The following is a 12,206-nucleotide window of genomic DNA, read 5'->3' as shown; positions in this document are numbered from 1 at the left end:
AGAAGATTTAAATAAGAACCAGCATGTCATAACATTATACTCAAAATACACAGACATAATCCATGCAAAGAACCAGGAAAACTCAACTTGAATGAGCAAATCAACAGATGCCAACACCAAGATGACACAAATGTTGGAATTATCTAAGAAGAGTCTTAAAGCAGCTATCATGAAAACATTCCAACAGGCAATTAAAATCATTCGTGAAACAAGTGGAAAAAGAGACAGTCTCAGCAAAGAAACAGAAGATATAAAAAGAACAAAATGCAAGTTTTGAACTTAAAAATATACTAACTGAAAAGAGAAACTGGCTAGATGGGCATGTGATTAGCAGAATAACGGTCCCCCAAATCCTTGGTAACTGTGATATGTGAGGCTTTGTAGAAAAGGACAATGAAGGCTCCAGATGAAATCACAGTTTCTTTGAGATAGTTCCCTTGAGGTTAACAGATTGTTCTAGATTATCCCCACTGGCCCAATGTTATCATAAGGATCTTTATAAGTTCAAGAGGAAGGCAGAAATGAAATGAGAAAAACAGAGGTTGAGATGACACAATTGGTAGCTTTGAAGATAGAAGGGTTCTAGAAGCAACAAATGTGGGCAACCTCCAGGAGCTGGAAGAGGCAAGGAAATACAGTAGCTTTGGAAAGGGACATAGCCTGAAAACACATGATTTCAGCTCAGTGAGATTCACATTAGAGCTTGACCTGAAACAAATGTAAGATAATAAATCTGTGTTGTGGCAAGATGCGAATTTTAGTACTTTATGATAAAAGAAGCATATAACTAATAGCAATCAAATGGCAAATATCATAAGTGAATCAATTTTTTTCAAAATAATCTATAAATTAAAAATTATTTCAATAAAAATCCAAAAAAGCATTTTAATGGAAAACTTATCAGCTATTTTTTAATGTTTATGAATAATAAAGGGATAAGAATAACTCAGAAATGAACAAGGACACAGTTATTAAACTTTTGTCAAATGAGAGGCTGTGTTGGCTGCATATAGCCTTTGTCACATCTACTTCTTTGATTTTATTTATTATTCAATGCTTTAAAAATGTTAACCATTCTTAGCTTGAGGAATGCATAAAACAAACCACTAGGAGCACTTGGCCCACAAGCTATAGTTTCCTGATCTCAGAACTGCAACAACATGGATAACTTTACAGTCATATTGAGAAAGAAAAGCCATAGAAGACTACATATAGAATGGAACCACTAATAAGACCATAAAGCAAACAAAACAGTAGTAGTTACACACACACACACATTAAAGTATACAAAACTGATAGAAATTAAATTAAAAGTCTAAAATACTGAATTCAGAATACTGGATATTTCTGATGAGGAGAGAAAATAGGAGCATGTGGAATGAAAAGAGTACTTCAGTAGTCTCAGTAACACTTCTTTCTTAAGCTTAATTTATATTCCATCAGCCCTTTGTGCACCTGACAAACTTCATAATGCTAAGACATGGGTTGGACTCTGCAGCCCAAAAGACAATTTTTAACAAACTTAAGAAGACTAAAATCAAATTGTGTATCTCTGCTTACTAGAGTGACATGAAACTAGAGATCAATAACAAAAGGAATCTTGGGGGCCGGCGCCGCAGCTCACTAGGCTAATCCTCCGCCTTTGGGCGCCGGCACACCGGGTTCTAGTCCCGGTCGGGGCACCGATCCTGTCCCGGTTGCCCCTCTTCCAGGCCAGCTCTCTGCTGTGGCCAGGGAGTGCAGTGGAGGATGGCCCAAGTCCTTGGGCCCTGCACCCCATGGGAGACCAGGAGAAGCACCTGGCTCCTGCCATCGGATCCGCGCGGTGCGCTGGCCGCAGCGCGCTGGCTGCGGCGGCCATTGGAGGGTGAACCAATGGCAAAAGGAAGAGCTTTCTCTCTGTCTCTCTCTCACTGTCCACTCTGCCTGTCAAAAATAAAAATAAAAAAAATTTAAAAAAAAAGGAATCTTGGAAAACCCACAAATATGTAGAAAATATACCTGAACAACCAATGTGTTAAAGAAAAAATTAAAAAGAAAAAAAATTTAAGTATCTTGAGAAAAACAAAAACAAAACACTCCATACTGAAACTCAAGACAGGAAAAGCTGTCCTGAAAGGGAAATTTATAGCAAAATATGCATTAAAGATTATCTCAAATACACAACCTCATGTTACAGCTTAAGGAACTAGAAAAAGCAGAACAAAGGCCAAACTTAGAAGAAGAAAGGAAATAACAAAGAGCAGAAATAAATAAAATATTAACTAGAAAAACAATAGAAAAGACTAACGAAATAAAAGGCTAGTTTATTAAAAGATAAAATTCACAAATCTTAAGTTACACTAGAAGAAAAAAGAGAGAAGACTCAAATTTTAAAAGTCGGAAGTTAAAGAGGAGACTTTAAAACTAACACCACAGAAACAGAAACAGTAAGAGACTATATTGGGCCGGCGCCGTGGCTTAACAGGCTAATCCTCCACCTTGCGGCGCAGGCACACCGGGTTCTAGTCCCAGTTGGGGTGCCGGATTCTATCCCAGTTGCCCCTCTTCCAGGCCAGCTCTCTGCTATGGCCCGGGAAGGCAGTGGAGGATGGCCCAAGTGCTTGGGCCCTGCACCCCATGGGAGACCAGGAGAAGCACCTGGCTCCTGGCTTCGGATCAGCGCGGTGCGCCGGCTGCAGCGGCCATTGGAGAGTGAACCAACGGCAAAAAGGAAGACCTTTCTCTCTGTCTCTCTCTCTCTCTCACTATCCACTCAGCCTGTCAAAAAAAAAAAAAAAAAAGACTATTATGAACAACTCTGTATGAATCAATTGGATAAACTGGGAGAAAAATCATGAATTTCTAGAATCACGAAGCTCGCCAAGATCGTATCAGGGCGAAATAGAGAATATGAACAGACCAATAATAAATAAGGAGAACAGATCAGAAATCAAAAAATCTCCCATCAAAGATAAGCCCAGGATATGATGATGGCTTCACTAACTGGATCCTATCAAACATTTAAAGAACTGGTACCAATCCTTCTCAAACCCTTCTAAAAGATTGAAGAAAGAATACTTCCAAACACATTTTCCCAGGCCAGCATCACTCTGATACCAAAGTCAGACAAGGACACTGTAAGAAAAGAAAACTACAAATTAATATATCTGATGAATATAGATGCAAAAAATCTTCAGCAAAATATTTGCAAACTGGGAGTGGACACTGAGGTTCAATGGAATAAGTCACTGCTTGCAACGTTGGCATCCCACTTCAGAACACTGGTTCAAGTCCTGGCTGCTCCACTTCTGAACCAGCTCCCTGCTAATGCACCTGGGAAAACAGTGGTTGATGGTCCAAGCACTTGGTCCTCTACCATACAAGTGAGAGACCTGGATGGAGTTCCTGAATCCTGGCTATAGCCATTGTGGCCATTTGGGAAGTGAACTAGTAGATGGGAGACCCCCTTCTCTTTCTGTCTCTCCCTCTGTCTCTGTCACCCTGTCTTTTCAAGTAAATAAATCTTTGTGCATAAAGACCCCACAGTGGCAAGTTTCTCCTGGTATTCCTCCTTGGAGCCCCTCTCCTGACTGCAGTAGCAGGAAGTTTCTGACATAAATCAATCTTGCTTTCCAGGAAAGAAAAGAAAAGAAAAGAAAAGAAAAAAAGAAAAGAAAAGAAAAGAAAAGAAAAGAAAAGAAAAGAAAAGAGAAGGAAAGGAAAGGAGAGAAAAGAAAAGAGAAAAAGAAAAGAGAAAAAGAAAAGAAAAGAAAAGGAAAGAAAAACAGCAAACTGAATTACACAGAATGTTAAAAAGATTATTCACCATGATGAAGTAGGAGGCATCAGATGATTCAGCATGCACAAATCCATAGATATGATACACCAAATTAAGAAAATAAACGGCAAAATTCACATTCAACAGACACTGAAAAAGCATTTGAAAAAATTCAACATCCGTTCATGTTAAAAGCTCAAAACACAGATAGAGGAAAAGTCTACCTCAGTAGAACAAAGGCCATATTTTTGGCCCCCATATATGACAGGCCCACAGCTAACACATTCAATGGTTCAAAGGTGAAAAGTTGTCCTTGAAGATCAAAAACAGGGCAAGGATGCCATTCTCACCACTTCTACAAAGTACTGAAAGTCCTAGCCAGGGCAATTAGCAAGAAGAAGACATTAAAGACATCCATATAGGAAAGGAAGAAGGTAAATTTCACTGTTTGCTGACAATTTGATCTTCTATGTAGAAAACGCTAAAGATTCCTCAAGAAAACTTTTAGAACTGACAAACAAGGAAAGTTGTAGGTTACAAAACCAACATACAAAAACCAGCAATACCTCTACACACTGATAATAAACTATCCAAAAAGGAAATTAAGAAAACAACTCGAGTTTCTTCTCTGCCGTGGACTGATCTCAGACAGACCTCGCCTTCTCTCAGCCGGGCCTTGGACGTCTCCTGCTCTCGCTTACAGGTAAACATGTAGAAGCAGGATTGCTGGATCGTGTAATAAAGAGTTTAGCGCTTTGTCTGGGAGAGAAAAAGAAACAGAAGAAAAAAGAGGAAAACCTGTTCCTCACCTCAACAGTACAAAGCGAGGGCTGTTCAAAGTTATTGCATCTCGAAGTTTTCCGCAAACACTGCTGATTGCACAGTGGGATGGATGATTTTCCAACACTGCACACAGAGGAACCCAACGGTGACAAGGTGACAGGAAGTGACTGCTAAACCCATGTAGAACCTTCCTGACCCTGATGCTCTCTGCTATGGCCTGGGAAAGCAGTGGAAGATGGCCCACGTCCTTGGGCCCCTGCGCCAGTATGGGAGACCTGGAAGAAGCTCCTGGCTCCTGGGTTCGGATCAGCTCAGCTCCAGCCATTGCAGCCAATTGGGGAGTGAATCAGTGGGTGGAAGACCTCTCTCTCTCTCTCTCTCTCTCTCTGTCTCTCTCTCTGCCTCTGCGTCTGCCTCTCTGTAACTCTGCCTTTCAAATAAATAAATAAACCTTTAAAAAAAGAAAGAAAGAAAAATATGGGCTATGGATAGAAAGGTATCCTGGAGAATAAGACAGACTTTTGACATTTGAAGTTCTAGACTCCTTGCCAGCATAGCCCATTGATTTTTCTTTTCAGGCTGGGCTTGCTTATTGCATCGGCTTCTTGCCTCCACATGACAGAGAAAGAACCTGACCACCAGTTCACCGGGCCAGCTCCTGGACAGGTGCTTGGAAGCAATAAAAAAAGAAAAGTCACTCATCAAGCAAGATAATGGAAAAAACAAAAAAGTGACACACAAAAGAAGTGACATCAACACATCTGAAAGACATCCCAGTTCCAGCCTTATCTGCGACCCAAAGTCCTATTTATATTTTTTAAACCTAAATCTTGTAAAGACTTCAAAAAACCAAAAATATTCTAGCAACTTCAATAACGTTCCATGGTAATTCTGAAGAAAATGTCATACCATGCCATGCCCTTTCTCATCTGAGGTTTCTGATGCCGAAGTTTCAAAAGTGTGTATCCAACTGCCTATGTGACATTGCTACCCAGCTACCAGGGCTAATCAGAAATATTCTACACAGGACGGAAAAGATCAAGAGATCAAGAATGTGGTATCTTTAAAACTACTTTCTTGAAGGCCAATGCTGTGGCATGGAAGGTTAAGCCTCCGCCTGCAGTGATGGTATCCCATGTGGGTGCCAGTTCGAGTCCCGGTTGCTCCACTTCCAATCCAGCTCCCTGCTAATTCACCTGGGAAAGCAGCAGAAGATGGCCCAAGGCCTTGGACCCCTGCACCCACATGGGACACCCAGAAGAAGCTCCTGACTCCAGTCCAGGCTGCTGCAGCCATTTGGGGAGTAAACCAACAAATGGAAGATTCTCTCTCTCTCTCTCCCTCTCCTTCTCTCTGTGTGTTTCTGCCTTTCAAATAAATAAATAAATCTTTAAAAAAAAAAAAGAAAATAACTCCATATACTATAATAGGAAGATAAAATTAAATTAAATACTTAGTAAATCTAACTAAGGAGATGAAAGGTCTGTACAATGAAAACTATAAAGTGTTGATGAAAGAAACTGAATAAGATACAAATAAATGCAAAGATATCCTATGGTTATGGATTGGAAGAATTAGTGTTGTTAAAATGCCCATACTACACAAAGCAATCTACAGATTTAATGTAATTCCTATGAGAATCCCATATCATGATTCCCAGGAAGAGAAAAATATCCTAAAATTTGTGCAGAACCAGAAAAGACCCGGAATAGCCAGAGCCATAGAACAAGGTATCTCATTCCCTGATTTCAAAATATATTACAAGACTAGAGTGGCTGCAGCGATGGTACTGCTATAAAAATATACACATCAAACACTAAAACAGGGTAGAAAGCTCATCAACACAATATATTTATAGTCAGTTGTCTTTTTGACAAGGGTTCTAAGAACACACAATGAGAAAAAGACAGTTTCTTCAACAAATGGTGTTGAGAAAACTGGATATCCACATGCAGAAGAATGAAATTGATAATGTATACAAAGATGAACAAAACAGATACAATACTTAATTGTAAAACTTGAAACTGTAAAGTTACTAGAAAAAAAAAAAACAGTAGGAAATCCCCATGGCGTTCGACTGGGCAATGATTTGTTGGATAGGGCTCCAAAAGCACAGGCAACAAAAAGCAAAAATCGACAAAATGGGTCTCATCTAACCAAACTTTCTGTATAGCCAGAGAAACAATTAACCAAGTAAGAAGACTGACCCCGTATTAGGGAAAAATATTTGCAAACCACACTTCTGGTAAGGGAATCATATTCAAAATACACAAAGAACTCAAGAAATTCGATAGCAAGAAAAAAGCAACTAACCTAATTTTAAAATAATAAAAGAATCTAACTGAAAATTTCTCAAAAGAAGAAATATTCATGACCAACAGATAAATGAAAAACTCTTCAATAATTGTCAGGGAAATGCGAATTAAAGTCACAGTGAGATACCATCTCCCACCTGTTAAAATAGCTATGATCAAGAAGACAAATGATAACTGTGTTGGTGAGGGTGTGGAGAGAAGGAAACTCCTCGGATACTGTTAGTGGGAATGTACGTAAACTAAGGCCCCGTTGTGGAAAACAGTAGGGTTTCCTCAAAGACCTGAAAGCAGAATTACTGCATGCCAGCAACCCCACCTCTGGATACACACCCAAAGGAACTGAGATCAGTATGTCAGACATATGTGCACTCCCACACGCACTTCAGCAATAGCCAAGTTTTGAACACAACCTAAGTGTCCATCAGGGGTAAGCAGATAAAGACAACACGGTGTGTGTACACAGTGGAACACTACCTAACCTTAAACAGAAGATCCTATCATTTGCAACCACACGAGTGCAAACAGAGGACATTACACCAAGTAAAATGAGCAGGTACAGAAAGACAGATAGTGTATGGTTTCACTTCTATGTGCAGTCTAAAAAATTTGATCTTATAATGCAATGAGTAGGATGGTAACTATTAGAGGGTTGGGGGAAAGGAAATTATTGATTAAAGGGCATAAAATTTCCATGAGACTGGAGGAATAATTTTTAGAGATCTATTGCACTACATGGTGATCACAGTTTAAAATAATGTGTTGTATATTTCAATATTGCTTTAAAAATAGATTTTTAACATTCCCAGTACAAGCAAGTAGAAAGTTGGTGAGGTGGGTGGATATGTTAATCAATTTTATTGAGTCTTTCTACAATGAATACATAGATTACAACACCACACTGTGCTATGTAAATATATATGACCATTGTTGATTAGAAGTAAAAAGTAAAATGAAAACTTATCTGAAAAGAATCCAACTATAAAGGAAATGTTCTTGGTAAATCTTCATAGATTTTTTTGCTCTGTTATATGAGGGAGGATTCCCCAAGTTATCACTGGGAAAAATGGGCTTTGCTCATTGGGTAGCATTTCCCAAGTTCATCTTTGTTGAGGTTCTACACACTTATCCTACAAATTCACAGTGAAATTTTAGTCACTTGACTTCTGGAATCAAGAAGGGCATGTTCAATTTGTCATTGTATCTGTGACAAATGAGATATCAATCACAGATATCTCAAAAGTTCCCTTCTAGAAGCCTGAAGGGAAGGGACCCAAGCTTTCCCAGTCCCTCCAAACCCCCACGCCCCACCCCTTCAACTCCCACACACAATTGTCTCAGTCACTTTAGGATTCAAAGTTTTAGGACTATGCACCAAGATACTGCAATTCACTTTAAAATGTCATTTTTCTAGTGTTAGATGTCTTAGCCTCAGCCACAGCATATTGAGTTCTGGAACCTCCACTCCACTTCTACTCATTTGTTCCTTCAGACTTCGAAGTGAAGATCAGAGTATGGGAGAGACACAGGCAAGAAAGAAACCATGGGAAAGCTTCTGACATAAAGCCCTCCCACTACAGAAGACTGGGCTTGGGAGGACCCAGCCCAGGTGCAAAAGCAGCTGGGCACGCAGATGGAGTATAATGTCCAAAGAAGAGCAGCGGTCAGCCCACGGTGGACACTAAGGATTCCTAGAGGAGACAGGTACTTCCCAGTAAGGCAGGTGCAGAAATCCAAGGTAGGGAGCACAGTGGATTGAGGATGGCAAGCGAGGGCATCAAGAAGCATGACGCAGGCTTTGGGATACTAGCACAGGGCTGGGGGACAGCAGCAGAGGTCCCCAGCCTCACATGAGTGCAGCAGTCTGGCACGAACCAAAGCAGAGCGGGGTTCTTAGTAGCAGGTCACCCAGGAGCCCAAGGCCATCATGGCACTCTGGGGTCTGGGGCACGGACACACCCAATTCCGTGAGATGAGGTGATGGCGCTTCTTTAGCTACTGCCCATCTGGTGTCTGTGTGGGTCCAAGAATCAGGGCAGCGCTGTGCCTTCCAGGAAATGGGAGGACCCAGCCCTGCTCCTGTGCTCTGGGGAAGCTCACAGAAGGAGGAAGGAGGGGGCAGCGTGGCCGTGGCCCCTCTTCTGCCTACTTCGCGTGCTTGTCTCCTGAGGCTCCTCCTGTCCCCCAAGAGGACATTAATTATTTGTACTAACATCTGCGGCACAATTTTCAGACTCGCCACCGACACAAAGACAGAATCACAAAATAAAGTTATGTTATTGTGTTTTTAAAATGGTGCATCTGCATCTTAAAATTGCTTAAGTTTTTGAAATGTCTCCCCACCCGGCATGATTAATGGGAGGCGCACAGTGGTGCAGCAGAGTGAGTGGAGAATTAGAGCCACTGCCAGCTCACCCAGAGGCATTTATCTTTTCTTTTCTCCTGGTGCCGGCGCTGAGCCTCAGGGTAAGCTGACACTTTTTTTTTTTTTTTTTTTTAAATAAATTAAGCTCCATTTTCTTGTTTGCGTGTGTGTTAAGAACCTTGAAGGGAATGAGCAGTGTCTGCAGCCTCCAATACCAGCTGCCATGGCAGGAAAGAAAGAGGTGACAATTTCCCGCAGATACAGAAGGATGGCCTTAATGGGGCTGGGCAGAGGGAAGGAGCACAGAGCGATTGCACTGCCAGGAGGAAGCAGGCACTGTCTTTCCCCAGCCTCGCCCTACACCATGTAACATTTAGCTTCTGGCTTGCCGTGGCGTCTCTCCCTGCTTTGATTTATTCTCACTTTTGCAAATCACAGAGGTATGTTACAGGAGATGCATTTAGAGCCGCTGTTAGAGTTTATTGAGGAGCAAAGCTGTTATCCCCACCAGAGGACAATCTCATGCCTGTCAGGGCGAGTGACCTAGAATAAAAGGAAAGAAATGTAAAAGAAAAAAAAATAGAAGAGTGGGAATATAGATGTTATGCTGAGATGAAACTGTATTTACCTTGATTGAAAACTCTTTTATTATGAACATAATTTAGGTCAGAATGAAATAGAAAACTATTGGGCTCCCTGCCTGGCTGGGAGTGTTCCTGAGCACAGCCACTACAATAATGTAAGTGCATATGTAATGACTGTGTTATTGTGTTTATATATGAAAGCATTATGCGCCATCAAAGGAAATGAAAAATATCTTCATGAGTTTGCTCAGTCAGCTCCTTTCCCAGAAAATGCCTGGAGGTGTGGGATAGTAATGTGTGACCAAAATACAGAGTTTGAAAGAACTGTGCAGGCTCCTCTGAGGTGGCGGCTGTGTATCCGCCTCAAAGAGGGAGATGATGCCCAACCCATCTCAGGGTGGTTGATGTGGGGCTTCCCTGTGTTTCAGCTAGGCGTGGTGCTGTCTGCAAGGTGCTTGCAGTCCAAACTAGGCAGGCAAAATAAATACACGTGGCCAGGCTGTTAGAAATGTAAGTACAAGGCGGAGATTTTGGATGAGTTATTGAAATGATCCAAATTCTAACGACAGCATTCTAGGGATTTAGCCACTCGGGCTCTAGAATACGAGTGTATTTGTGTACATGCATTTGCATATATTTATATACAGGATATACATTTTTCTCCTAACATAATTAGGGAATTTCTGTTGCCTTGTTTTCTAAGACTTTCTCCGTGTCAGCCAAAAAAGCAAAGGAGTGTGGAAGCGTTTGTTTCCACACCCCATCCTGGGCAGCATGTTGAGCCTGTGGTGCAGACTAGTGCTGGACACTGAGTATGGCACAAAGCAGTTTAAAGAAAAGAATAACCACCTCTCAGCCTTTTTCAGTGAGCTAGATTTAGGCTACATGTTTGACTTGTTCTCTCATCTGAGTCTCAAGAGTTCCACAAAAGCAGAGACCTTGTCTTAAAGTCAGCATTGTATTTTCCCGGCCTACTGGGGGGCTTGGCAAATAGAATATGCTTCAGAAATAATTGCTGAGTGGATGGAAGATGAATGAATGGTTGTATGCAGGCATGCATGGGTGGATGGAGGCATGGACACACACATGCGTGGATGGATGTTGTGGATGCATGGATGGGTACATGGATGCATGGATGGGTGGCTGGGTGGCTGGGTGGCTGGGTGGCTGGGTGGCTGGGTGGATGGATGGGTGGATGGATGAATGGTTGGATGAATTCTTGTGAGGTATTTAATCCTTACCCCATCCTGCTAACAACGAAACCTAGACTCAGATTAACTGATTTGCACAGGTTCACATGAAAGACCCATAGAATTACTCGTATTCAAGACTAATTAGCCCTGACTCCATAGACTAGGTTCTTTCCACATACACATTGGTTCTAAAAGACAAAGACCAACTATGCTCACAGAGGGCTGACATTCAAAGAGGGGAGCAGTACTTAATACAAGAGAACGCAAGAAAGAACAGTCCAAGGTAGTGTATGATTAAGAGGAAAAATAATTGGCATAGTGAGTGCTTTGACGCATGGTTTTTCTGATGTCTCCTTACACTTTTCCAAACCTTTGACTACAGCAGCTACTCCCACCCCCATCTATGCTCCTAGAGAGAAGGAAATGAGTAACTCCTTTGGCTTTGTGTCTTTTGAAGGCCAAAACAACCTAAAAGTAAGAATGTAAACAAATAAAAATTTAAATTTATGATACCAGTTCACAAAACATATTCTTCAAATTCTGCTATCACACATTCTGATGCTTCTGGGATTCATGCGCTACCAGGAGAAAGCAGGCTCCTCTTCTCCCAGAATATTTCTCTGTTACTGGACTCTCTTCCTGCACTGGCTCAGAGTGGGGCTGATACACAGCACCAGGAACAGGTCAGCCCTGCCTCTGGCACGGGTTAAAGGCAGGACAAGGCAATGCTCTGGAACACAGTATCTGGGGTCAGATGCTGCAGCTCCAGGACCAGGGGAGTGTGCCTGACCTCCACGCAAGGCTGGGCTGATGCAGTGCAGCAAGGGGGAGGCCAGGCTGTCACCTCCTGAACTCAGTACTCGACCTAGCGCCAGGAGTTAGGGACCTCCCAAGGCAATGCCAGATGACACACAGGTGAAAAGCACCTATTCATGCTAGAATGCTTGGCCTGAATCTAACTGGGCCTTTAAGTACAGGGGATGGAAGAATAGGTTCAGTGACACCGAAAGAAGCAATCAAATACAGAAGAAAGAACATTATGGAGAACAGTTCTGGTCTCCCCGAAATGCAATGTCATGATTTATTTAAAGAAATGTTGTTGTGTTTTTAAAAGAGGGGTGTGGGGAGAAGCAAGCATAAAGAAATGATAAGGAAATGGAAATGCTAATCCACCTAATTTGATCAGTACACATCTGAAATACCACAACA

This window comes from Lepus europaeus, chromosome 3 (assembly GCF_033115175.1).
Source record: "Lepus europaeus isolate LE1 chromosome 3, mLepTim1.pri, whole genome shotgun sequence".
Lineage (NCBI taxonomy): Eukaryota > Metazoa > Chordata > Mammalia > Lagomorpha > Leporidae > Lepus > Lepus europaeus.
This window is presented reverse-complemented; position numbering follows the sequence as displayed.